The sequence below is a fragment of the Syngnathoides biaculeatus genome, chromosome 10 (genome assembly GCF_019802595.1).
Source record: "Syngnathoides biaculeatus isolate LvHL_M chromosome 10, ASM1980259v1, whole genome shotgun sequence".
Lineage (NCBI taxonomy): Eukaryota > Metazoa > Chordata > Actinopteri > Syngnathiformes > Syngnathidae > Syngnathoides > Syngnathoides biaculeatus.
This window is the reverse complement of record NC_084649.1, coordinates 25,083,688-25,105,770: the sequence shown is the minus strand read 5'-3', so window position 1 is coordinate 25,105,770 and position 22,083 is coordinate 25,083,688. Positions and strand designations below refer to the sequence as shown.

At 44.9% G+C, this 22,083-nt stretch overlaps 1 protein-coding gene across 2 annotated transcripts in view; it reads right to left on the bottom strand.

Annotated features, from left to right (window-relative positions):
- The window catches only part of gli1 (GLI family zinc finger 1), a 66,251-nt gene that overhangs the window by 29,209 nt on the left and 14,959 nt on the right, over positions 1-22,083 (bottom strand). Inside the window, exon 1 of one of the 2 annotated variants that reach the window (XM_061832557.1) lies at positions 15,339-15,368. The exons of the other annotated variant lie outside the window; for it this stretch is intronic. The gene's annotated coding sequence lies outside the window, so the exon portion shown is untranslated. Of the gene's footprint in view, positions 1-15,338; positions 15,369-22,083 lie in introns of those variants that run through there. 2 annotated transcript variants of the gene reach the window in all.

Here is a 22,083-nt window from a genome sequence, read left to right as displayed (position 1 = left end):
GTTTTTCGCCCTCCTTTTTCGACATTATGGCCCCAAAGAAGAAATCTGCGTCTTTTAGCAATGCTTCTGCACCCAAAAGAAAGTCCATTGCCATGGAAACGAAGCTCAAGATCATGAAAAGATGGGAGAAAGGAGAGACGGCAACGCCACCGAGGCTTCAGTCGGTCGACCGTGGTGACAATTATTAAAGACAAAACCAGTTTTTTAGCGCATGTGAAGGATTCCGTTCCTATGTCGGTTTTACAATGATCACAAAACGAGGTTCTTTGGTACTTGTCGAGATGGGGAGGATTGAGGATTGAGGACCAGGTTCCTTGGCGATAGCTTAGCACTGCCTCCCCTTCTTCTTCTCCATCCGCCTCTCAGCAGTCATCTTGTTTATTTCAGTCCATTTGTTGTTTTTTTTTGTACAAAGTATTTTGATCTCAATTCTGACTTTCAAGTCGAAATTCGAGTTAAGTCGCTCCTGCAGGGACGGATCGCAGGCGTAGACCGAGGACTCCCTGGACTTGAATCAATTGTCACTCTTCGAGCATTTCTTCAATACACAGCTTGAGGTCCATGTCGTAGTCCTCACCAGGAAAACTATTTAGACCCACGGTCGTCCTAGTAATGTTTTCCATCCATCCATTTTCTTTTGCCGCTTATCCTCATAAAGGGTCGCAGGGAGTGCTTGAGCTTATCCGTTTATTTTCAATAACGAGTGATTGTTTTTTTATTGGCAGATTTTACAGTTACTGCAATATCCATTTCAAAATCTACGTACAGTACTTTTAGAATTTCTAATCGGGAAACATCCATTTTCTTTGCCGCTTATCCTCACGAGGGTCGCGAGGAGCGCTGGAGCCGATCCCAGCTGTAAAACGGGCAGGAGGCGGGGTACACCCCGAACTGGTCGCCAGCCAATCTCAGGGCACATCGAGACCAACAAGAGTCGCACTCACAATCACACCTTGGGGCAATTTAGAGTGTCCAATTAATGTTGCATGTTTGAATGCATGGATCCATTCCAATCTGACACGACTGAAATATTTCGCACCATTTTCAGTTGCTGACTTATTGCTGAACATATTTCAGCTCAATCAATTAGAAAGTATGATTATCATCGGAAGGTTCATTGGAAATATTGGGAAATATTTTCAGAATGCCAACTCCCACCTAATTTCTACATTCTTTCTTATGTAATATTCAAAATGCCTCAGAAGTGGAATTTGGGTTTTTTGTCACTTGTAAGCTATTCATTCATCCATCCATTTTCTTAGCCGTTTATCCTCACAAGGGTCCCGGGGAATGCTGGAGCTTATCCCAGGAGGCGAGGTACACCCTGAACTGGTCGCCAGCCAATCGAAGGGCACATCGAGACAAACAGCCGCACTCACAATCCCACCTATGGACAATTTTTAGGGTGTCCAATTAATGTTGCATGTTTGTGGGATGTGGGACGAAATCGGAGTCCCCGGAGAAAACCCACGCAGGCACGGGGAGAACATGCAAACGCCACACGGGCGGGGCCTGGATCGAACCCGGGACCTCAGAACTGTGATGCTAACGCTTCACCAGCTGCTCCACCGTTCCACCTACTTCATGTTTTCTTCACTTCTAATACTACTTTTGGCCGATAACTCAAAACTAAAAACTACAAATTAGGACGTCCCGATCACATTTTTTTTTTTTTTTTTTTTTTGGACCAGCATTTTTTCCAATTTTCCACCTTATGGTCCACACTAGTAGGCCAAAAGTGGCACGACTATTTGTCCTAGTTGTCATCCCGCTTCGGTCTTCCGGGCTCATCCCTGTCACCACCAAGGCCCCTCCCGACACCAGCAACTCACTCCAAACCCCAAACCAGATCATTATCCACTGGGTTGACACAAGCACCGCAGTGATCATAAGAAAAATAATAATCCTAACAGTCTTGGGTGGGCAGGCCGCATTTATAGGCGGGCCGCCGCTACTTATATATCCGTCCGCTGCGCAACAGCTGGAGGAAGAGAGACTGAAGGGCACCAGGCGATGCGATTGAGTGCGCGTGGGCGGATTCCCGGCGCATGTGTGCGGCAGAAAGCGGGGAAAAGACCGCGACGGGAGAGTCGGCATCCGCCACTGAAGTGCGAGTGCGTGGGAGGAAACCGCCGGACGTGCATGACGACAAGACGGAGGAGCGGCAGGCTTCATGTGGATTTGATTGCGCGTCCACGGTTTAGTTATGTTATGAAATGCGTCCAGAAGGATGAATGGAGGCAAAATGGCTGATCTATGTGACGTGGTTTTCCTTAAAAGGCTCTGAAGGAATTCCTCACATCACCGCGAACGCGTTTCTGCCGGGTTGCGACGGCTTTGCGAAGTAACACTCGATCGGGCGTGCGTTTCGGACGTGGCGGAATCGCGGTCGAGTTTCCGTCGAGGGCTACAGTTCGGGTTCGGTTTGGCGCGTTATGAATTCCGACATTCGGAGTGTAGGGCGGAGCTAAACGTATCGCCGTCCGCGGATTGGTCGACGCAATTGTCACGTCTGTGTTTCAGTGAGTGGCTCCCGCCGCCGGAGCTCGCACGTCAGATTCGGCGTCATTCCGACCGAAGAGCCATCCGAACATTCAACGTTATTTACCGGTTCAAATCTGTATGGACGTATTCCTCCGTCTTCCCGATCAACTGCTAACTGCTATTTCTTCATCAGATGAGGATAAATCCAAGAAATCAGCGCTAGCCACAATTTTTTCCCAAGCGAGCAAGCGAGCCTTTGTTGCCGCGCCAATTACGTCACATCCGCGCACAAAGGTCGTGTGACTCGCCAAAATGGCGGCACCCATGAAAATTCGGAATTGCCGATAAAAATCTTCTCCAAAAAATATTAAATGAGAGAGGATTACCATCACATTGTCAAGGTCCAGCACGTCACATGACCTATTGGATACATCGTTAATCCAAACCACCGCAATTTCCCTTTAAAGGGACTTGGCGGTTTTGGACGTCAAGCTAAATATGAAACAAAGAGAATTTTACAGCTTTAAACCATCACAATTTTCCGGTAGAGTCAGCCAGCTAGCGTAATGCTAACACAGAATGTAAAACACCACCAATGGGCTGTCAAATTGAGCATTGCAGGCGTTATCATAGCTCTTGAAGCTAACACAAACAGTGGAGTCACACATCGACAGATATTATTTATCCTCTGCAACGAGCAGTTAATAACGGGCTGCGTACGTCGTGTGTTTTACTGTCCCGAGATGCGCACACACCATATTTCCCAGAGGCGGCCCTCTGTGAGGTTTCCGTGCCGATCAGGATGCAGTCGGCCTCCTCATGTGTGGTCCTCGCTCATTCTCATTAATCGCCACCAATTATTTCCACGCACACGATTTTGTGCCTTACTGCCTCACTCCAAATACATACAAATAACACACACATACACACAGGTAGGTGCGCACTATTGTATGCATGCACACCCCGGGGTGACGTCACGCTGGCGCTGTCTGAGTGGGCTTGTTATGACGCCCCACCCCACCAGGAGTGTCATTAAGATATGTATAAATATTACAAAAAGGCAAGAAATGAATCATTCATAAAGGATAGGCCGGTAATCCTACAAACAATACCCTTTTATCTTTGGCTTCATTGTTATTTTTCTTTGTGTCAACGGCCGCAAATGTATAAATACATAATATATGTAAACAATTGGATTATCTTGGGATTATCTTGTCAAAAATGAAATCGAAAAACGTCACCATATTCATCTTTGGAGTCTACCTATCTATCTATCTATCTATCTAGTCGGCGCATCCATCTGTCTATCTATCTATCTATGCATCCATCCATTCATCCACACCCCTTATCTGTATTTTCGATTAAAAAAAATATTTAGTCCTCCTAAAAATGCTCGCAGCGCGCATCTTTTAAAATAACATTAAAATGTTTCCCTATTGGGCAGCACGGTGGTGCTGCTGGTAAAGCGTAGGCCTCACAGTTCTGAAGTCTCGGGTTCAATCCCGGACCCGCCTGTGTGGAGTTTGCGAGTTCTCCCCGTGCCTGCGTGGGTTTTCTCCGCGCACTCCGGTTTCCTCCCACATTCCAATAACCTGCAACATTCATTGGACAACCTAAAAATTGTCCATAGGTCTGATTGTGAGTGCGGCTGTTTGTCTCAATGTGCCCTGCGATTGGCCTGCGACCAATTCAGGGTGTACCCCGCCTCTTGCCAGTTGACATCTGGGATCGGCTCCAGCACTCCTCGTGAGGATAAGCGGCAAAGAAAATGGATGTTTCCCGATTAGAAATTCTAAAAGTACTGTACGTAGATTTTGAAATGGATATTGCAGTAACTGTAAAATCTGTGTTAATAAAAACAATCACTCGTTATTGAAAATAAGCTAACATGACGTTTTGAAAATGTATAAAAAATGTTTTGTTTTGTTTTTTATTGAAAGTAACAAAATAAAAAACTTTTAAGTGTTCCAGGAAAAGTTTTCAAGTTGCGCTCACATCGTGTAACGCGAGCAAACACGCGAGAGAAAGCCCAAAACGAGGAGAACTCCACCAAAAGAAAGAGAGAGAGAGAGAGAGAAAAACGACTACGAGTGAATCACTGGAGAAAGGGAGGGGGGGGGCACGGGGAGGTGTGGGGGGGGGGGGAATCTGGCGTCCATCACGTTGTTTTGTGGCGGATGACTCACCGAGTCTGTGTGTGGTATTCATGGCCTCCTTTCTGCCGCACAAAGGCGGGATGGAGGGAATCGGAGGGGATCCGAAAGGGAGGGGCTGATGTGTGTAGACGGACAGAGAGAAAGAGAGAAAGAGAGAAAAAGGAAAAAGAGAGACGGAGACTATGCTTGAGCGGATCTTTTGACTGACAAGGGAAGAAGCGCTGCTGGCGTCCCGCTTCGTGCGCCCTGTTGGCCCACCTGAACCACGACAAATACTGGCGGGCTCTCGTTTTCGTTACATCCGCTCAAGTTAAGTGATTGCTATGTACACCGGGGAGTACGCTGTGTATAGAGTGGGTATAAAAAGTCTACACACCCCCGTTCAAATCCCAGATTTGTTTCTGTAACAAATCCTTTGCTAACCCCCCCCCCCACCCCAACTTTCATATCACCTGTAACAACTCACTGAAATCAGTAAAATAAATTACTGAGATAATGAGTTTGTAGAAGTGGGCACACCCTTGAACTGGGATGTGGCTGTATTAAACCCCGCCCTAAAGGTCAGATGTTCTTGTAGGCTTTTTTTCTTTTGTTTTTTTTTTTCTACTTTGTTTTTTGGCATTATCAAAATGTATTTATCTTTTTGTCACCAAAAATCTAATCACATTTGTATGTCTTTGAATTGATCCGTTCAGTCCGCAATTTTCTCTTCTCAGGATGTGGCGAGCTTGCTGCAGTTAACTTTTGCTAATGTGCTACTTCGTCAAGTTTATCATACATTTTGCCTCTCATGAACATTCTTTTGACTGCTTGACATGACAATATTTGCATATTGGTCAACAAAAGTCTTATCTGCAAATTTGTACTTGTGTAAAAGAAATTTTAAAAATCTAAAATAAAGCTATAATTATTTTACCTGCTGTAAAATTCATTTATATACTTTTTTCTTGTTTGAAGAATAATTCCTACAATCAAATAATTTCCCCGACTAAAATGCAAATCTCAAAAACAACCAAAAATACATTTCTCAAAACAAATTTCTTACTGAATGGGGGGAAAAAAAACCAAGAATTTATAATGCTTATTTAATAAATGTTTTAAATGTAAAAATTTATTAAAAATGTAATAAACATTTTACTTTGTCCACTTGTGGTTAAGGAACAGTAATATTCCAGAATAAAATTTTACAATATATGGAGTAAAATATTTTGGGGGGTAAAATACTGTACATACACGACTCAGATAAGGTTCGGGACACTTTCAGGTTAAATTTCAATGAATATTCAATTTGAGCTTTTTCTAAACTTTTGAGTGCACATTTGCAAATGTCAACGTTGGCGTTCCCTGACAAGGAGTCGCCCGACAACATTTGCATGGCTGTCAACTTTCTGTGACTCTGTTGCGTCCCACTGACTCGATTCGTACTCCGTGACTTGTAACTTGGTACGATTGACCAGTTGTTAGATGACGACGTCTTGGTCTCCTAAAGATCAAAATGATGTTGCGTCTGTTTCAATAACACGTAACACAGAAATATTCCAAAACAGATTAGCGAACACGACTTTTCGGATTGACGGATTGCGCCGTACAAGACGTTCCGCTGGGCTTCCAGGACGCTACGTTGTACCAAAATTCCACCTCGGCGACGGAAGAGAATAATAAGAGGCCAAAGCATGTCCCCTTTAAGGGCGAGCAGACGTTTGGTATTCATTACCGGCCATAAAGGCCGACAAAAGAGAAGGCTCGCATGTCGTGGAGGAGAGAGGAGAGAGGAGAGGGGAGCGCTGGAGTGCTTTGGCGAGCTTCAAGCGGAGAGCAGCGCCCGGCTGAAGAAGTTCCTGCGTCTGCCAAGGGGGTACCTGAAGAGGGCCAAACATTAAGCCGCGGGGTCCGCGTTCTAGGACCCTTGGAGAGTTTGTCTTGTAATTGAGTCAATTGTTGAGCCCCCACCCCCGCTATCCTCCTCCTTTTCCTGTTCAAGCTGCCTCAGCAAATCTTGCTTTAAAAGCCGGACGAATAATTAATGCTCTCTCTCTCTCTCTCTTTCTCTCTCTCTCATCCATCCGTCTCCTTCTCCTCTTCGTCCCCGTCCTCCCCTCCTTCTCCCAGTTTTTTTTTTTTTTTTACGTCTTTTCCGTTGTCTCCCGGGATAATTGTGCGTTGAGTCAAAGGCGACCGTTTGGGGAGGGAGATCACCCCCAAATCTTTTTACAGGCCCCAACCGCCGCCACCCCTTCATCGCTCTCTCCTGCATTCTCCTCCTTCTTCTTCATTCCTCCTTTTGTTTGCACCGTGGGATGAATTTTAATCGCTCTCCACCTTCAATCCCCCCTCCCCCCCCCCCACCCTCTCCTTTCTCCTTCCCGGTTTTACCACTCAAACTGTATGGACTAAAGTATGCGGCGACCGCACCGACGGAAGACTTTTGTAACGTGAAGACTTTATTAAAAGATGGAACAGTGCATGTGAGCGTTTGAATGCGAGAGTCTGTGCAGGTTCTCCAATACCAAACACAGCCAAATGGACCTTTACCCGTTTGATTTTTGCACTGGAAAAGGACCTTTTTCTATACAGTTTCCACAAAGTTGGACTTCCAAAATAACTACATGGTACATGGTACTGTGGTCCAGTGACTATGACTTGCTCCCACAAAGTTGGAACCAAAGGATTGCCTAAAATGTACGACAGTTTGGATGTTTTTTGCGACGTGTGCCAAAATTCTATCTACTGTATGGATTTTACGCACAGTTCAGTTTGGTAATAATCACGATGGTACGGCATTTGAATATTTTGTCGTAAATGGACCAAAATCGGTACATTGCACTGTAGTCGTTGCTGGTATTGTTGTATTTTGACAGCTTTTAAGATATATATAATATTTATTGCCCTGCGGTTGGCTGGTGACCAGATCAGGGTGTAACCCGCCTCCTGCCCGTCGACATCTGGGATAGGCTCTAGCACTCTCCGCGACCCTTGTGAGAATAAGCAGCTTGGAAAGTGAATGGATGGATGGATGGATAATATTTCTCACTTGTGAATGACAATGAATAACAGATGCATGTACTACAACTAAAGTCTCCTATACTAATTCTTGACCGTATATCAGCCCTTAACGCTTCTCCTTGATAAAGTTTTATTCCTTCTTGCTCGTGTCCTCAAGATTCTGTGGGACTGGCTTGATTGTGACCAAAAACTGCAAACCTGATCTTTAATGTCAATGCCACCGGTGAGCTTCACAACCATTGTCAGGAAATCTGCTAGTAGGCGGGCCTTGACTTTTGTCTGATTGGCGCCGGTTGTCTTTTGCGTTTGAATCTGTCATTTTTTTTGGAGTTTCCTCAACAACGGGATGAGCCTGACCTGCTTCCATTTTTTTCCGTTTGAACCCCTCGGTTGGAAAATTTTGAACATCCCAAATCTAGCGCGCTGATGGCGAGACCAGCCTATCATTTAGCACAGGCCGAGGATACTGGTGAAAGCGGTTTAAGGGTGGGGGGGGGGGGGAATTCGCATTGTACTAGCGGAGAACCATCACTTTTAAATGCCTCCCTTCTTCATTTAAGAACTTTGTTTGCGCAAGGGCTCGAGCGCAGAGCCCCTACGGTGGCGCCTTTCCTCTTCCTGCGGAACACGCTCTCATTCGCCGACAGGTGCTTCTTAAAGACAATTGCGCCGGGGAGGGGGGCTAAAGCGTGACACAGCGCCGCGGGAATGAGCGACAGAGTGGAAACGATGACTACCGCAAGAATGGAGCGGAGTTAAAAGGGCAAACGTCCTGACGAGGACCAGCTAAAGTGCGGCGCAAGCGTGAATTTTATTTTGATTTTTTTTTTTTTTTTTTTTTTTTTCTTTTCTTTTTACAAGCTTGGCCTCGCTTCCTGCCTGCGCTCACCGAGGATGTTTGCGTGGTCAAAACAGTTTTGCTTTTACAAAATGTAGTCGCAAACTGCCGGAGATAAATTCTTTGTGTGTTTTTGACACACTTGGCAACTAAAAATGATTCTGATTTTGAACACGTACAAATTGGATAAAGTATTCCATTCATACATCTGCAACCCCCCCCCCCCCATGATGGGAACATAATGCAGCAAAAATGTGATCATGAAAACCCGTTTTTTAATTACAAAAACACAAGTGTGTTCATGTGGAGTCAAAGTGCTTATAGGACTGAAATTGTGAATATTTTTAAAAAATTGTCAATATTTAACAATTGCAAAATGTTTTGACATCAAGTAAAGCCATAAAAATGTCAGTTTTTTTTAGAAATTGTGTGCTTTTTGTTTAAGATTTTTCAAAATTCCAGGCGATGCATTACATCGTCAATACATGAGAAAATAAAAGCTGATTTTGGAACAATCATCCATGGATAGCAGACTTTCTTCATTCGTTGGAGTGCTACGGCTATAAATATTTATCTGCCATAGCTATCTGCCTCCTTCATGTTTTACTTTTCACCTGAAGCCCCACTAAATCCTCAACTACGGTGGCCAAACGTGGAGCGATTTGGAAAATCAAAAGGGCGCTTCTCTTGTTAAAGTCCCGCTGAAAGAAAGCCATCAGCGACTTGATCCGCATCCTCGCTGCCTCGCCGGCCTCCTCTCTGGGTCCTCCTTGTCGAGTGTTTGTTAGGAAATCCTGAACAAACTGCGACTGTTTGTCCTCACTTTGTCAACGACGGCTTTTTATAGACTTCCACTATTGACAATCGCGCGACTCCCGATGGCCTCGCACACACGCTGGATAACGCTGAGCAAATAGGTGTATGTACACACAATTCACAAACCGCTCTCAAACACTCTCACTACTTCACGTCTGAATCAACCCCAAAGTGGAGAGGACTCCATTAGCCGGATCTCTTTTACACATTGGATGGAAACCAGTCCAAGTGTCACATTTTTAGGCACCTCGAATATAATGAAGACTGCACAGAAACATTCCTAAAACCCTTGGACTTTGATTTGCTGAATATCCGTTTGTATTTTATTCCTGTAGTACTCCTAAACAAAGTCAAGGCAGCAGTATAGAGCTCGTGCAAGTGACGTCACCATTTTCACGGCGCCGTATTGCCGGTCAAACAGAGCCGCTCGACAACGTGCGAGACTTTGAACTGGAGGAGAATATTTACGATACCCGAGAGACCTGTTGTGCTGTTGGTTGTCACAACGGACGAGACAGATATTCAAAAAGGTCATTCTAAGGAACACCAGCTGAAAAGACCAGAAAAGATCGATGGATTTCGGAAATTAAATGTGATGGCTGGTGCCCGACCAAAATACACACAACTATGTAGCAATCACTTCATTTCAGGTAGGAACTATTACCATGAAGTATTTATAATGTCAAGTTGACTCATTTGAGAACAATGCGTATTTTAAAAAAAGAAAATAAACCGTCTGTCGCAGAGAAGTTTACAGAGTTTAACGTGTGGCCGCAATACGCTTCCGTGTACGCAGGAGCCGATTCCTTGTCCTCATAGTTAATGAATGCGACTTTGTGTAAAACCAGCTGTCATTTATATAAATATTGGTATTTGTATTGAAAAAATCTGAGTGGCTCCATCGCTATGTGGGATTTATTCTTGATTGAGAACAGATCCAGCAACCAAGTATTTGTATGCGTCCAGACTTTTGTACGCTTTCAAAGTTTTCCGTGTAAATCTCGACGACTTACTCACCAGATACACGTGTAGATCCAGTTGTCCAAGACAAGCGGAACCAAATTAACAGTCCAAATGCTTCTCGGCGAAAACATCGACTTTGGCATTAAATATGTCTCTCATTTTTACACGTACCTTCATCTATCATCACCTTCTAAATGTTTAACAGTATCGGACAAAAATCTGGATGTCGTGCTATAAGAAGTATTTTCGTTTCATCTCAACGGAATTAACTTGCAACAATGCTTTGTTAGACCGGCAATATGGCGACGTAAACAAAAATCACGTGATTTTATGACGTGGGTGCACGAGCGCTATATCATATGCGCAGATGTGACGCAAGAGAACAGAGGCAGCAAAGATAGCCGGCGCCAATCTACAGAGGAAATGCAACGTACAGATAGATGTCTACATGAGTACATATCTGATTTGCAAATGGAAAAAAATGGCAGCAAGACGAGTCTGTAGTACTGGACGTGGCAACTGTACATTAATAAAGAAATATTGATCCGTGATGGTGACAAATAATTATATTGATGTAAACGTGAACAAAAGGCAGCAAGAATCGTCCGTGGCATTGAATGTAGCAACCGTGCATCAATACATAATTGCTATGTATGCAGATGAGTGCAACTATATTTGGCAAAGTGCTGTATATGCAAATGTGACAGAAATATGGAAAACAAAAGGCAGCGACTTTAGTTGAGGTGACGACACCACAATGCAGCAGATTCGCTCTCAATTGAACGTAAAGAAAAATGGAGGCCAGATATTATTTGGGACCTATTTGGTCAAAAATGTGAACAGAGCTGCAGTGTATTGCGTGGTCTATAAGTTTTATTTTCATTTATTTCACTTTTCGGTCTTGACTAGAAGACAGCAGGACCCTCCAGAACCCTTTAAGTGGCGCTCACAGTGAAGGAGGCGAAAAAGTGAGAGGGGGAAAAAGAAGATGTGACAGGGGGGGGGGGGGGGGCGCATAGGGAGCGGAGCAGCGCTTGTGCGTCAATGGAGGAGATCATGGATGCCGGTAGGGGGCTCAGCCTTTGACACAATAAACCCCCAACTGAGCCAAGACCCTTAATACCCATACTATGATTTCACACATCTTTTCAAAGCACTCCTACAAGCCCAATCCACTCGCCCACCTCAGCATCTCCCCCCCCCCAGCCTTGATACACACTGACAATGGCCAGAAGTCCTGCGTGTCGCAACGAGGGGCCTGGCGGGGACCCACGGGGTGGGGGCTGGGTTGGGGGGGGGGGGGGGCATCGGGACACCTTGTCTTTGTGTATTGGCGGACAATGGCGACAAGTCGGGACGGGGCTGGAATGGCTTCCTCCGTCCCGCCTGCTAAGAATGACAGCGGCATCAAATGTCAGCGCTTAAACGGGTCGTTAGCGTGTGATCGCAGGTGAAGTGTGGGGCCGGATCCAAATGGCAGGAGCAGCGCTCGCAACGCGACTGGGCCCGACAGATGAAAATTAATCCATTTATTTTCCATACCAGCGTGCCTTCATTAGGGGTCGATGGATGCAGATGCAGACACCCCAAAAAAAAAAAAAAAAAAAATTTTTTTTAATTATATTTCTGCAGCATTCCCCGTTTAATACAAACTGGTGTGTTTTTAATTTGGGAAAAAAAGGTTTAAATTTTGAAAGCAAAGTTGCAATATGACTGTAAACTTTTTTTAGGTAAAATGTAGTATTTTTGAATTAAAATGGTCCTATTACACAAGAAAGTTGCATATTTTTGATAGCTCAATATGTGTATGTTCGGTACACAGACTGAAATTTCATGATCAACTTTTGCAATTTTGATTATTGTAGTTTACAAGTGGCAGCACGGTGGATCACACTTCTAAGGTCCCGGGTTCAATCCCGCCTGTGTGCAGTTTGCATGTTCTCCCCGTGCCTACGTGGGTTTTCTCTGGGGTGAGCACTCTGGTTGCCTCCCACATCCCAAAAATATGCAACATTAATTGGACACTCTAAATTGTCCCTAGGTGTGCTTGTGAGTGCAGCTGTTTGTCTCGATGTGCCCTGCAATTGGCTGGCAACTAGGGTGTACCTCGCCTCCTGGGATGAGCTCCAGCATTCCCCGTGATCCTCGTGAGGATAAGCGACTATGAAAATGGACGGATGGATAGCTTACAAGTGACAAAAACTTCAAATTCCGCTTCTGAAGCAATTTGAACATTACATGAGAGAGAATGTAGAAATTAGGTGGGAGTTGGCCTCCTGAAAATATTTTCCCAATATTTCCACTGAACCTTTCCATAACATTCAAATTTTCTAATTGAGTGATCGGAAATATGTTGAGCAATAAGTCAGCAACCAAAAATCATCATCGTAGAAATGAGCGGGCCCGAAACGGTCGCGACGGGCGAAATATTTCAGTCGTGACGCGTCAGATTGGATCCATCCAAGATGTGGGCGGGATGTGTGTGTGTGTGCAGGGGGAGAGACTTGCAAACATTGCTTTTTCTCCCCCAAAAAGAAAACATCTTTTGAAAAAGAATCTTTGGGAGCCGGTGAGGAAAGTTCGACGTCAACGACCTGGGGCGCGCTCTGAGGGATTTCTGGCGGGGGCCCAAAGGTGCTGAAGGTAGGGTGAAGAAGGCCGAGCTTTGTGGCCTTGGGCGAGTTGCCGCTTCTTTAACGGGAACAATTTACGCTGGCCAAATGGCCGTTTTCCGTCAGCGTAGATCCGAGGCGTGAAGTCGATTTTTCAGGTAGCTGTACTTTAGAAGAAAGCTTCTTTTTTTTTTTTTTTTTTTTGAGGACTTCTTACTTTTGCTCTGACGTTTAAAAAAAAAAAAAACTTTGGACTCCTTACTTTAGCCTCATTACCTCAAAACAACAAGCTCGTAGGTTTTTCAACAAATCTGCAACTACCGTGATTTCCGGCCTATTAGCCGCAACTTTTTCCCACACGCTTTCAACCCCGCGGTTCATGCAGTGGTGCGGCGCTAGCGTTAGCACCGTGTGAGCGTTAAACTCTTTCTGTGCACCGAGGCTTATAACCAGGTGCGCTCTGTAGGCCAGGTATTACGGTACTTGCAATATGAATAATGTATTTTGCAAAACGTCACCTATTCGGGGTGAGGCGTTTGACAATTTGCAGGTTTTTTTTTTGGGGGGGGGGAGCCTGTCCTCCATTGTTCGCTGCCAAGGTCAAAGCTGTGTCTAATATCAAAATAGTGCTTGGGTGCCATCTTGTGGTATCTTGGTGGAAGCAACTTTGTTTAAGTGAGGTGAGGAGTCTACTTTAGTAAGGCCTTAGCCTTTTCCAAGAGAGGAAAAAAGTGCTTTGCATTGTGAGGTCATTACCTTTATGGATGGGCATCAATTACATATTTTGTTGTTGTTGTTGTAATTCGGACCAGGACTCAGTCCCTATTCTCTCCAAATACCAGTCGGACAATAGATAATTTACAGTAAAATGTGTTGAGTAAAATATTTGGAATGCTTTTCGGCAATAACTCTCATTGTGCTGGAAAAGTTTAGTACCCCGTTTAATGGTGCCACATTTGTAATCAACATGTTTGTGGGGTGAGCAGCGGCGCTGTTTGGCAAAGTTTTGGCAAGATTTTCAAGGACCTAAACTCCGCTCCTCATCCCACAAATACATGTTCCTTCCAAATGTGCCAGTATTTGAAAAGAGGATACAAAAAAATCTTTTCAAAAGTATAAAATGTATCGCGAAGACGTATTTTGACATGGAAACCAGTTTAGGGTGTACCCCGCCTCCTGCCCGTCGGCAGCTGGGATAGGCTCCAGCGACCTTTATGAGGATAAGCAGCGAAGAAAATGGATGGATGTAGGTATTGTTACAGCAAAGAAAGAATCTACCAAACCCATATTTCCTCCCTTTTTGGGCTACTTGTGGTTACATACGTCCAAGAAAGAATCGAATCAGTACTTGTACTTTGAGCAATCTTACTTTACACAAGTATCTTTACTTCTAACTGAAGTACAAAGTAGTGCACTTCTGCCACCTCTAGTGTGGTTAAACAAAAGGTGGGATCAGGTAAATCTTCCAATGTGATGGCTCTCGAGGCCTCGCTTTAGAGCCACTAGCGTCTGGGCCCCCGGGTCTGGTCCGGCCCCCCCTTCCCCCATTTACAAGGCCCTTCAGCGGCCAACCGGTTGCTAGACAATGTGCTTGGTTATGTGGGTTATGTAAAGACCCTCGTGCACACAAAAGCCAGTGTGGGCGCCTGTTATGTGGCGCTCTTCACAGCCCTGGGTCAGTTAGCAGAAGAGCTCTGGCGCTAGCACTCCAAGCTGAGAACGCTTCCTCTCCACAGTGTTTGCCGAGAGGAGAGGACACGTAAACCCCAGTGAATTATCTCCTCGCCGTTAATTTCACTTCCCCCTCAGCTTGCAAAAAAAAAAAAAAAAAAAAAAAAGGAAAGAAAAAGCAGCACTTGACAGAGGTTAAAACAAGACGCTTGTTGACCCGGAGACGTATTGTGGCTCGGATTTGTGAGGCCTGCGCTTGTTTGCTTGTGACAAAAGTACAGGAAATGGATTAAGTACAGCAAATGCCAATTTAGGGTGTTCAGTTCTTCGCTTTTGTAGCATTTTAAAGTCTGCTTTCGCTCAGTGTGCATTTGAATATGATGGGTTTCCCTTCACACGACTTGAAATCAACACATGTAGACATGCAGTACACCCATGTTGTGTGACTCTCGTTACCGCGCACGGCATAATGGCCCCGTCACACCATGACGTTCTGGTCAACGTTCTCCCAACATTTCAATCGTTCTATTTTTCAGCGTTCTCAAATGAGGATGACACAACTGGCGTGTGATTAACGTGTGTCTAACGCACGAGAAGCGTGTAACGGCGACCAAATAAAATACCCCTGAAAACCATTAGCGTCTGGTAACGTGTCACTGGCGCCTGACGAGCGATTTGTTAGACTAGCGTGTTAAGCGTGTGACTAAACGAGTGAATAACGACAGAATAGCGTTTTGCTGGCGTGTATTTTTTACAGTGGAACGGGAACGAAAACGTTGGAAATTTCATACTCACTTCAGTTGTTCTCGTGAGTTTGAACAGTCAGCGTCATGCGGCCTAGACGAAAAAAAGGTGGGGTGCGGACCTCAGCAACTAGCGCTGCAAGTAAGAATGCAAAGGATCGGTTTATATACCCGTACGCATGGACGTTCCTCAAACGCTATAGAACGCTGACCAGAACGTCATGGCCATAACATGCCGAGATGTAAATTCAGAATCCTGCAATTTTAAAGTACATCCATCCATTTTCCATCCAATGATCCTCATCTGGGTCACAGGCGACCTGGGGCCTATCCCGGCAGTCTTCGGGAGAGAGGCGGAGTCACCAGTCAATCTCATGGCTCATATAGCGCTCATGCACCTACGTCATAAATTCACGTGACTTTCGTTTACGTTTGCCGTATTGCAAGTCTAGCAAAGCATTCATTCTTCAATGCTAAGTTGGTTGGAGACGAAACGAAAATGTCTCGTATCAGACAGACGTCTTGTCCGGTACAGTCGCACATTCAGAGGAGGAAAATAAACGACGGTACGGTGAAAAATTTGATAAACTCGGCATAGAGGACGCATATATAATGCCAAAGTCGATGTTTTCGCCGATATGAAATTGGACTGTTAATTCGCTTCCGCTTGTCTTGGACAACTGGATCTACACGTGGATCTGGTGAGTAAATCGTTGAGATTTACACGGAAGAGTTTGAAAGCGGAGAAAAGTCTGGACGCATACATACGTTAGAATAAATCCGACATCGCGACGGATTGACGGCTCGTGAACGCAGAAGCGTAATCGGCTACACGTTAACCTTCGCCGGAATCCCTCAATCATTTCAGCTAGTATTAAATACAAATACCAATATTTAAATAAATGACTCCTGGTTTTACACAAACCACATTCATTAACGATGTTTGGGGAAAAAACAAGAGGACAGCGAGTTGGCACCTCTGTACACGGAAGCGTATCGCTGCCACACCTAAACCTCTCTGCGACAGTTTATTTTCTTATTTTAAATGCATTGCATTGTTCTGGAGTCAATTTAGAATTAGAGATACAAATTGGTAATTTGCGATTAAGAATAATTCCTACTTGAAATGAAGCGATCGATACACAGGCGTGTGGATTTAGGTCGGGCACCAGCCATCACGTTTAATTGCCAAAATCCATCGCTATTTTCTGGTCTTTTCCGCTGATATTCCATACAATGAATATCTGTCTCGTCTGTTTTGACAACCAACAGCACAACAGGTCTCGGGTATTGTAAATATTCTCCTCCGGTTTAATGTCTCCCACAACGCCGAGCAGCTCTGTTTGACCGGCAATATGGCGCCGTGGAAATGGTGACGTCACGTGCACCAGCTCTATAGACCAAAAAAAAAAAAAAAAAAAAAACAAAACCCATAACTCCCAATTTGGGGAATTTTCAGTGTTCAATGAAGTTAACCTGATTGTTTTTGGAATGTGGGAGGAAGGCAAAAATACCCAGAGATAACCCACACAAGCACAGGAAGAATATTCAAATATCACGTTGAAAGGCTGGCGCTTGGATTCGAACCTACAACCTCAGAACCTTGAGGCAGATGGTGTAACCACTCGTTCACCTGAAGTCTAAATATAAATATCAATATTAGTTATTTTGCGGCTCGTCTTGTTCCAAAAGATGTTTAGCTACGTACTGTAAACTAGCGTGGATTAGCAAGTAGGTTTTATTGGTGTGCGTGGGGGGACAAGAAGGGCCCTCCGGGCAATGACTCGCGGTAAGCCACACACCACAGACGCATCAACAGTGCGGCCCGACCGCCGACCAGTTGGAGGCCGGAGGAAAAGCCACTTCGAAGGGCAGCGCTTTCGACGACACGCTAATGAGAGACTTTCTTGTTTGTCGCAGCGAGTGAGCGGACGGCTGGGAATCAGCCAGTTCCTATTGTTTATTTTCCATTGCAACAGGAGAAGGTAAATATTTTAGGCTCCACTAAAAGTTTCATAGACACAGCTTTCCCTCCCCCCGAGTGGAAAAGTTGTGCTTAGGCAACTCCAGAAAAGTCCTGCAAAACTTTGCACCAGAAAATCCCGCAAAATCCGACAGACACGACGCGTCGCAGGAGCGCAAAACGCGCCGGGCTCCCCGACGCCAAACGTCTCCGACAAGCTGCGGCATGCGAGCGAGCTGCTTTCAAACAAGAGCGTCCCTTTGCCCCTCGGGCTCTGTCTCGATCCCACAGGAAGCCCGAGTGTGAGCCAGGACACACAAGACGAGCGATGGTGGGAGGGGAAGGGGGGGGGGGGGGGCTTTCGAGACTGTTAAGGACCGACTGACTCCCACTGACTGCATGCGAAGGAATCTCGTCAACTTCTCGGTTACCTTGTAGCCTTGCCGTTAAAAAGAACAGTAGTGCCTTGAAACATGAGTGACCCCACTTATACGAGCTGTCCTTCGGCTCGTCTATTTATTTATTTATTTGTTTGTGTGCTTCGTCTCGCGAGTGCAAACCTAAAATGCGAGATCTGCTCAGAAAGTTTGGCAAAAACCGATCAAAGAAAAGGCTTCAAATCGCCACTTACTGTTAAACATAGAATAAAGAAAATTACGCATTTTTAAAAGCCTCCCTCCCTACTAGCTTAATGCTAACATATATTGGAAATCGCATTGGCGTGCTAAGTGTTAGCACTGATAGTTGCCCATTTACAATCCTTTTACAACCCAAGGCCAGCCCCGTCACATCATTTTACGTGGCCCCCAAAAGAAAATCAAGCGTGTGAACTTCCACGATTTCCTTGCTAAAATCCGTCGTAAAATTTTAAATTGTCCTGTCGGTATTTTTTTTTTTGGTTTGTTTGTTTGTCAGTGAATTACTTTTGACAGTGACTTGGACAAACAGTTCATCTATTATCTATAGATATCTAGTTCATATATATATAGTTCATCTATTATCTTCTTTTTCCCTGAAGTGAATGCTTGCTGACAGCCGATTACACCGATGACATTGATCCGTAGATCGTCAATGCTCAGCACAAGCGTCCGATATGACACAAACTCAGCCAGAGGGCAACCTTCAACAAAAAGCTCCTTTCAAAAAGTCCCTTCACTCGGCTCCAAACATTCGGGGATTGTTCTCGCGCTGACGGCATACGTCAAAAGAAGCGTTCCTTCTCGCCGCGCCGAGAATACAAAAGCCACAAACGCACAAAGTCCATTGTGTGCCTTTAAATGGACTACAGGTGCCGGCTAATAAGGGCCAATAAACGTGCCACAGCGGAGCAACTGCCGTGTCGCTCGCTGAATGGGAAGAACGGGAACGGAATGGCGGTGTGCGAAAGGGGTCGGACTGCTGGGACAATCGGCCGTGGTCTGGAAAAGTCCAATAAAGTGGGGACCTGCTGCACTCTCATCAGCTCGTAAGGGGTCAATGGTGGGCCACAGACGCACACTTGTCGTTGTGAGACACACAAAACTGTCAATAGCAGTCGTAGTACTACTTGTAGGAGGAGGAGGAGAACTCGGGTAACCTAACTACTTGATTGATACAGCAGAAATTATGGATAGTAGTAGAAACAGTCCCGGAAGTAGAACCATTCCACGCGTTAGTACCAGTAGCGGTAATGTTGAAAAAAAAATCTGGGTAGCGGTAGTAACAGTAGTTATAGTAGCAGAACAAGTACTGTAATTTCTGGCCTACGAGCCTCGACTTTTTTCAGTTTATGCGGTGATGCGGCTAATTTGTGCGTTTTTTCCAAAGGTCGCAAGGGGGAGACTCGAGCGGAAAAGGTATGAATGAGACCGGTGAAATATATGTGCCGAGGAAGTGACTTTTACCGGCCCTGTTGGCGCTGTGGTAGCGTGTTGCTGCTTTGTTACTGGCGTGTCTTAGTGATATTTACAAGTAAGTTTGATTTTAACCGGCCATGTTAGGGTTAGCATTAGCGCAGTGCTAGCGTTAGCACTAGCGTTATCGCCGCGCTAGCATTAGCGCGGGGATCACCAACGCCATGCCCGGGGGCGCATGGTAGCCTGCGAGGACCACTTAAAGTGCCCACGAGGCATGTTCGAAAAATAGCGCGTCACAAATTGTAATTACTATTATTATTAATTGTGCTTTAAATTTTGAATCTGACTTGCTTACATGAATGAAAGTCTTTACATATGAGTAAAGTACAAGGAATGCTGCAAACAGGTCACGTAGCGCTTCATACGATTGGTGCTCACGAAGTAGGCCTCAGACTCAAAGAGGTTGATGATCCCTGCATTAGCGTTAGCACTAGCGGTAGCGCGGCGCTGGCATTAGCGCTAGCGTTAGCTCTGCACCTTGCTAGCATTAAACCCTTTCTTTGTACCGTCTTTGTAAATATCTCGTGCTTCAATGTGGGCACTTGCGGCTTTTACACAGCTGCGGCGTATGTATGTACCAAATGGTATTTCCTTTACAAATGTACTCGGGTATTATGGTAATAGTATCCCCAGTGTCAGTAGTCGTTGCAACAGCAGTAGTAATAATTATAGTAGTAGGAGGGAGTTCTAGACATAGCAGTCTAAGAAAATATTAGTGTGGTACACCAATAGAAGTTGTTGTTAGTTGTTGTAACAGTTGCAGGAGAAGTAGTTGCAGTAAAAGCTGTTGAAGTCGTAGTGACCGCAGTATTAGCAGCAGTAATGGTAGTACCAGTCACAGCAGAAGTATATTTTGGAGTAGGAGTACGTAGATGTAAATAGTTGTAGTAGTAGTGGCAGCAGTGGTAGAAATGATTGTGGTAGTGTAACAGTAGTATTATTATTTTTTAGTTGTAGTTGTAAGCAAGAGTAAAGTAGTTAAACTAGTAGTGACATCAATAATGTCTGGAGTAGAAATATAAATTTAGGTATTGCTATAATTAGTATAAGTAACAGTAGTAATGATAGTAGTATAAACAGGACCAATAGTTGCATATAATTCCAACCATTAATAGCAGCAGTAGTGGTAGTAGCAGTAGTAATAGCACTTGGCATTTGCAGGTACCAGTAGTAGTAGTAGTAGTAGTAGAAGTAGTAATAGTGATAGTATTGGTAGTACAACTAAAGAGAAGCAAGACTAACAGTTATTGGAGTAGCAACAGAAGTAATGTGATTACTTGTATTTGTAATACTAACAGCAATCATTGCTGTTGGAGTGGTAGAAGTAGTAGTATAAATACTCGGAGTTGTATTAAGAGTAACAGCAGTAGTAGCAGTATTGTGATTTTAATTAGTTGGAGTAATGATGGGAGTAGCAATAGTTGAAGTCCTTCTATATGAACTCTCAATGAGCTGTCAGCTTTTTATCTAATTTATACCTCATCAAATCCTAAAAAAAAAAAAAAAAATGTTTCTGGTGGGGGGGGGGGTAGTGAGTATTATAAACAACATTCGAATCCCCTTTTGCTACTGGACCGAGGCATTCCTTAAAGGGGGCCCCCTCGACTGACATCCCCCTCCCGCCTGGACCCGACTACCGACTGTCCGCAGTTTGAGAAGCAAAAGTACGCACGGCTCCCCGCTGAGGACCGTTTCGACATTTAGCTGAGCGTGCAGCTATCAAAAACGCCAGCGGGGAGGGCCAAGGGGTGGGGGTGGGGGGGGGGGGTAGTGAGTATTATAAACAACATTCGAATCCCCTTTTGCTACTGGACCGAGGCATTCCTTAAAGGGGGCCCCCTCGACTGACATCCCCCTCCCGCCTGGACCCGACTACCGACTGTCCGCAGTTTGAGAAGCAAAAGTACGCACGGCTCCCCGCTGAGGACCGTTTCGACATTTAGCTGAGCGTGCAGCTATCAAAAACGCCAGCGGGGAGGGCCAAGGGGTGGGGGTGGGGGGGGCGGGGTGTTCTCACAAGCGCCTCCCGCGGCCGCAGTACCGCTGCTTGCCCTCGTCAAACATGGACTTCTAGCAGGTGGACCACAGAATCAGGTCCTATGCCACGTGCAAAACCCGAGTCTAAATCCGACCAGAGGAGCAAGAACCACAGGAGGAGGTGCAGGACCTGAAACAACAACAGCTGTGACAGCCGCATTGTCATCCCAACATTTGTTTCACGCCAGAGCAGGGGAAGGTCGCGTCACGGCATGGGAGAAACCTCCCGATCCAAAGGATTGTGTTCCGCTTTTAGGAGTACGTGCGTCAAAGAAGATGTCGAAAACAAAATATAGATTTGTTTTTTTTTCTTTTTTGCTTTTATTGATAACATTGTGTGGAAGTTTTATTTTTGTGATATTTTGTGACAATTTCCTCAAAACTTTTTCCACAGAAGACACAATGAAAAAATATTATTATTTTTTTCCCCCTTTTTTGACAAAATTGTAAAATTATTAACAAAACCAAGGACGTTTTTGTCCTTTTTTTGTGAGCAAGATAAAGCAAAAACTTTCTGGTCTTCTCAAATCAAACTTTTGTGGAATTTGCATCCATTGAATGAATTACTTTGGGGCACTAGTATCGATCCTGAATTTAGCCGCCCATATCTCTGATTTCAGAAACCGGCGCAGACCGTTCGAGTACGCCATTGTCTGGCCACCGTGCGCCACATACTTTTGTGTATTGATGCTGGCCCGCTACTTATTCATTTTCAAATGACAAATGTGAACCTTCAACTCATCTGGACGACAGTCGCGCAAGCTAGCTAGCCCGCGCCTAGCTTGTAAAGTTCGGTAAATTGGGAAATCCCCATTTGTGTGTATGTTGTTTGTTTTGTTTTGTTTTGTTGTTTTTATTTAATCGGTTTTGTTCTTGTTTGGGACAAGCTTATTGTTCCGAGT